The 6,444-nt window shown below is 44.1% G+C and overlaps 1 pseudogene; it reads left to right on the forward strand.

The window, feature by feature from the left end:
* The first annotated feature begins 1,897 nt into the window (after positions 1-1,897).
* Positions 1,898-2,023, forward strand: LOC145394275 (5S ribosomal RNA; annotated as a pseudogene).
* The last annotated feature ends 4,421 nt before the right edge of the window (positions 2,024-6,444 follow it).

The raw sequence follows: 6,444 nt of genomic DNA on the forward strand, positions 1-6,444 counted from the left end.
GGAGCTTACATACAACAAACATCTCTCTTTAATGAAACTATATCGAGGTTACTCCGCTTCACTTACGTGGACTGTTTCGAAGTAAATAACCACATCTCTTCAAATCCTCGTGCCTCTGTAACATGCAGGAGTGCTGGCAGCTGTACATGAAATAACAATGTAATATCTGTTATAAAAAGTCGTTGTTACATAGGTGGGAATATAACGGTTACTGTGCGTGCATGACAAAAGGTCAGCACGGGCATGGATACCCAGTAGGTTTTTGTGATTTACTGGGAAACTATGAGGTACATGAAAAATCTGCAGATACCCTGAGAAAGCCCATGAAATTCTACACAAGATTATGAAATAAAAACATAACCTCTATGAGAAAACTTTTGTGCTAGAGCTCCCTGCACAAAAAGTTAGTTTCCGGTAGGAAATGACTTCCAGTTTTTAGCTGTTTTCATGAAAACTCAAAAGCGTATCACAAATCCGCAAAATGTATTAGAAAAATGAAATTATCTTTCTAAACATCTAATAACATTTTTCTTTATGATGGAAAACATTTGAACTATGATTTTTGGAAGTGAGAGTGACGTCCCAGAATGTTTATTCACACCGGCCTAACGTACTTTTATTCGTACTTTTTTTTTTTTTTTTTTTTTTTATCAGCTAGAACAAACATCAGCGAATAAGATGATGTAGGTTCTGTGGCAGTAAATATATGTTTGGGTGGTGAAATTAAGATGAGAATACATGTTTTCATAGGCACGCAGGGGGTGGGGGGCTGGCATAGGGGGAGGGGGAATAAAATTGTGAACCAGAATACTTACGGAAACTTATCATGTGTGAAGGGGTTAAAATGGAAATCTTCAGTAGCTGAAATGAACGAAATCTGCTGCTGTTAAAGCATTATTGTATTCATCAACCAATCATGTATCACAGCAGGGGACGAGATGTATTTTTAGATAAATCTGCAGCCAGGCAGCACCTGTGCTGTGAGACGTTTACACAAAAATGGTGCAATATTGGCTGACCAATCAGTGAGCAACTTAATTTCTGTAAGGTCTCTGTACTAAAGCAATCATAATGGGGTAGGTGGTGGCTCAATTGGTAGAGAGGTGGCCTGCATTCCTACCGGACCCAGGTTCAAATCTCGGCTGGGGCGGGGAACAGTTTAAGGATTTGAATTTCCAAAAATCAGACTTTACAGATCTACCAGAAGACCCACCGACATGTAAAAATACCCCTGCTAATACCAATACACCAGTCCTGTATGAGACAGTCCTAGCATGTATTCAATATGGATGGTGGGTGTTAATGCTGAAATGGTGACGTGTAGAGGTGTATGGTATGCAGGAGGACTACTGGGCCTTGAGAGCAGGCTGTGAAGCATATGCCCAGAGTCAGACACATGAAAAAAATAAATAAATAAAAAGCATAGCACTTACCCTAAGCCAATCACAGTCCTCAAGCCTCGGAACCCCTCCCCACTCCCCCGTCCATTCAAGCAATGTCATCAGTCAGTGCCATGTAAGAACCTTGCAATAAATTTTGTTCAGTCCCATTAAATGCATTATTAATCTTTTCAAGGTTGCTGTGTTCACTGGTGACCAGTTTGGTGTAGGTTTGGGGGTAAAGCAGGCAACTTTTCCTAAATGACAAATCGTAAGTAATTTTTCCCATGAGATTAGTTCTTTCTAAATTGCAAAATTCTGAAATCGCAACATGTGCCCAATATTGTAAGACCACAATTTAGGTGATTCCACTGTAGGTGGTTGCCATCACCCACCACCAATGTTTAGTCATTATAGTCGTTCCATTTTATGAAGGCAGTTTGGGTGGGGCAGCCTAAGACCTCACACCACTAGCTCTGTTGCCACATCACCGCCGCCACACACATGTAATTACGCCTGCTCACCTCTCTCTCCTATTTTAAGTAACGTACACCGCTTCCCGTCCGATCAGCGAAGTTAAGCAACATTGGGTCTGGTTAGTACTTGGATGGGTGACCACGTGGGAACACCAGATGCTGTTGGCATCCCTACGTGTCAAGTGGGGTTGGTAGAGGATTAGTGCCCCTCCCTGTAAAACAATTAACTCTAAGCCCTTGGTCACTCCATCTGGGATACATGGCGTCTGGCAATGAATGAATGAATGAATGAACTACTTATAAATGAATTTTAAATACTCTTTATAGTTGTAATTAAAAAAAAAAAACTAAAGGAGAGTATAAATCTGGGACGACTTGTCAGCGTTGCTTTTGCGATGTTGTCAAGTGGAGTGACATGGGAGATAGCCTTGTGTGTGCGGCTCATACTTGGTAAGTCTCCCACCATGGAAGTTTGCCCATCAAAATTCAAAAGAGAAAAAAAATAAAATAAAAACAAATAGTTAATATAAATATGAGAGAGAGAGAGAGAAGAGGGAGGGGAGAGAAGCACGTGTGTGGCGGTGATGTGGCAACAAAGCTAGCGGTGTGAGGTTTTAGGAAGCCCCACCCAAACTGCCTTCATAAAATAGAAAGCCTATAGTACTTCTAAATGTAGATGTAGTATCCATTTCTGAAGTCAGGGTGAAGTCGTGGCGTTACACACATTGCATGTAAATTGATTTTTTTTTTTTTTTTTTAATCATTTATCCAAAAGAAATGAAGAAATTCACACCTTATTCCATTTTAGTATACTCCTTAAGTTTCATATTGTCATTTTTCAGTGAAGAATAATCAAGTTGAGATAAGTCGATAACATTTTTTTTTTTTTTTTACATCATCTCACCATGAAACATGATTTGTTTGAACATTACATGATAACATAATTTTTACTGATTTTTTTTTTTGTAATGATATGTAGATTGTCAGCATCACATAAAAATAACACTCTGTCATTTGTGGCAGCTGCTAGGTTTTCCAACACCAAGAGTGTGTTCACTCTACCATAACAGACAACTTGAACAGTCAGCTTGCCTTCTGAGATGCAGCCTTGATCACTTTGCGTGTTGTCCACTTGGTAAAAATGTGATTATGTTCGAGAGCTTACTAGCTAGCAAAACTGCTGAGTCATCAAAACAAACTCATCACAGATGGAAATTCAGTTGTTGGTATTCTTTTGGAATTACACTTAATTAACGCTTTGGCTGCATCGCCCGAGATGACAGCCAATGGCTCAGTGTGGTGAAATAGGAAAAAATGTGTGTTTTCAACTCTTGTTTTAACCCACTTATCCTTAATCTTAAAGCTAAAATATTTGTTAGAGAAACTTCAGTCTTTCTCCTATCATTTGCAATAAACTGCATGTCCATAAGTACAGGTACTCTCAGCCCGGAGAACCCTTTGAGAGAAGGCAAGGTGTATTTTGCACATCTGACATGGGAAGTAGCCCAGCATGGCGGAAAGAGCCTCCTCTAACTACCAAACTACATGATGTATTTTGTACAGAATAGGGTTACTGCCACATCCTTATCAAAATAATTACAATAATGTATATATATATATATATATATATATATATATAGTAATCCCTCAAATATCCGACGTAATAGAGCCATAGGCAAGTCCGGATAGTGGTCCTGTCCGGATATTGGGCCCCAGCTTATGGACTTGTACTTATGGACCCTAACTCAGAGAAACACCTATACAACTCCCTCTGGACATACATTGCACCTATTTAAGACCCAAATCACACCAATAAGGCACATAAAAGACTGAAATAAATGCAGAAGAAGCATAAAATGATGTTTTTGAGGTAGGTTCATACAATATTCAACATTCCGGGTACTTACAAGTCCCTGGCTCCTGGACTGGTACTTATGGACCCTAACCTAGCCTAACTCAGAAAAACACCTTCCTACTGCACATGCATAACTCCTAGCACCCTATTCACACCAATAAAGGACATTAAAGAGTGAAATGAGGTGTTTGAGGTAAGTATAATATGGAAAAAAGTACAGTATGAAACATTCTGCCTACTTACAGCAAGTCCATGGCCATCTTGATGAATAACCACCTCCTCTCAGACTCTGACAGTAAGAAGGATTTCCTGAAGCACTTGCAGTACACTGTTCATGAAGTCTTGCACTGAACTTAGCCAATCGCACTCAGAAGTCCGTTCTCTTCACAGTGCGCACTCTTGTCTAACTTATGCTCCATTGTAACTTACTAAGTGTTGCACTCTGCACTTTAACTTTTCCCACTCTTCTAACCATTTTCTAAAGCAAAAACAAACAAGTCTATTTACATTAAATTTAGTTCAAAAATTGTCTTTTTACTCACAACTGTAAATCCTTAACACAACTCACTGTTTTTTTCACTGCACAACACTGTAAATTCCCATGTGGTCTAGTGGAGAAGTTCTTGCTTTTTAATCACTGTCAGAGTCCGAGAGTATCACTGGCAGGTGACCTAGGGGTGCGTCGCTGGGTCGTGGTGATGGCGTACCCACTGCAGACGACTCTGAAGATAGACGCAAACTCACGTCGAGCGGTGACTCCACCGTGGCTGATGTGCTGGGCTGTGGCTTGGAGCATGAGGGCCTGTCTTGGGGAGGCAACAGAGTGGAGCCAGGGCTGGGCACAGCGGGGATCACGGGCCTGAAAAAACTGTCAATCGTTGATTGATGCAAGGAACGACGATTCTGACGATTGATGATGCACTGCCTGAAAGCACGCACTTCCTCCACAAGTCCCAAGGGCTGCATCTCCCTGTCGCAGTCCGGGTGTTCCAGGTAGTTGAGAACGAACTCTAGGTGTTCCCGGAGTGCGCTCAGCTTGGGGATGGCTGGAGTAGTGTCATGCTCAGAGGAGTCCACATCATCGTCGCCATCCTCGTCGGAATCTTCAAGCTGGGTACTGACACATGCAACTGAAGATGCGATCTCGATATCAGACAATGTCTGATACCCAGGATCACCCTCGTCGTCATCCAACCACTCACGCACATCGTCCACATCAACATCGTCGCCATGCATACGTAGACGTGCATGGAAGTCATCCACGTCAAAACCTAGGAAATCGTACTCCACATCCGTTCCGAGAAGCAGACGAGACCAACCATTTTCTAGAGTCTTGACAGGGACTTCCTTGCATGCACTGGCCCAGTTGTAGATTGCAGACTTGATGTTGTAGTGGCGAAGGTTTTCCAAAGTCTGCTGGCCTCGCGTGTCCTATCCCTCCCTGCACTCATCCTCGTCCTCAAGAACAACCATCACCTCGTCCAGGAACTTCCTTTGGTATAGGTGCTTTGTTGCCACGATCACTCCTTGGTCCATTGGTTGCATGAGAGCAGTCGTATTAGGTGGCAGAAACATGCACCTAATCCAGCCATTCTCAGCCACCAAGTCTTTGTCGCACGGGTGGGCAGGTGCATTGTCGAGGAGAAGGAGGGCCTTTACCTGGTTGTGCGGGATTCCCAGTGTCTTCGTCTGGTAACGTATGACCTTGACGAAGTGGTGGTGGAACCAGTTTTTGAAGATCTGGGCTGTAAACCACTCCTTCAAAGAATGGTACCAGACGACAGGAAGGACATCCATCACCCCACGAAGACACCGAGGCTGCTTTGCACAGCCAACAATAACGGGCTTAAGCCGGTGCATGCCGTTAGCATTGGCACAACACAAAGCAGATATCCATTGCTTGGAGAGCTTGCGGCCAGGTACATGCTTCTCCATCTCCTCGGCAAGAGTGTTCGTTGGCAAAGAGCGATAGAATAAACCAGTTTCGTCAGCATTGTAGACTTGACCGAGAGTGAGGGCCTCCCTGTCGATCAAGCCCTTCATCTTGTGCCGAAACTCGTCAACTCCATCCTCGTTAGCATCCAAAGCTTCGCCATGAGCTTTACGGTTGGTAAGGCCATGCTGTAACTTGAACGCGAAGAGCCAACCCTCGGATGCCTTGAAGTCTAGGGCGTCGTGAAGCCTGGTGAACTTCTCAGCAGCAGCCTTCAGCTCCGTACCACGTACCATCACACCAGCAGCACGTTGCTGTCGATACCAAATCAACGTGGAGCGGTCGACTTCAGCAAACTTGGGAGTAAACATCACCTTCCTCTCCACGTTGCGTTTGCTTCTCGACAAGAAGTCAGCCGTGTACTGCATGAGTTTGTCTCGGGATCTCTTGATATCGAACAAAGTAGATCGGGCCAGGTTGAACTCGTGGAGGATGCAGGAAGAAGACCACCCCGCATCTACTTTCTCCAATATCTCCTGTTTCTTCTCCAGAGTCAACACCACTCTCTTCCTCTTCTCAGGCAGCGGGGCCATCATCACACACACTAATAAGAGGCACGAGAGCAGCAGGAGTGCCTGCAGCAGGTAAGGCACCACCACAAAAGCGAGCACGTGGGCAGCCATGACGACGAGCGTGCACTCACGGCGAGAGACAGGCGGAAAGTGGGGAGGATGCAGGGGCGCTCTGTCGGATGTCGGAGGAATGACGCGCCACAACAAAGCTGTCCTGCGCCCTGCGCGC

Source organism: Coenobita brevimanus, chromosome 26, assembly GCF_032717465.1.
Source record: "Coenobita brevimanus isolate Jiangsu-jjx chromosome 26, ASM3271746v2, whole genome shotgun sequence".
NCBI classification, from domain to species: domain Eukaryota; kingdom Metazoa; phylum Arthropoda; class Malacostraca; order Decapoda; family Coenobitidae; genus Coenobita; species Coenobita brevimanus.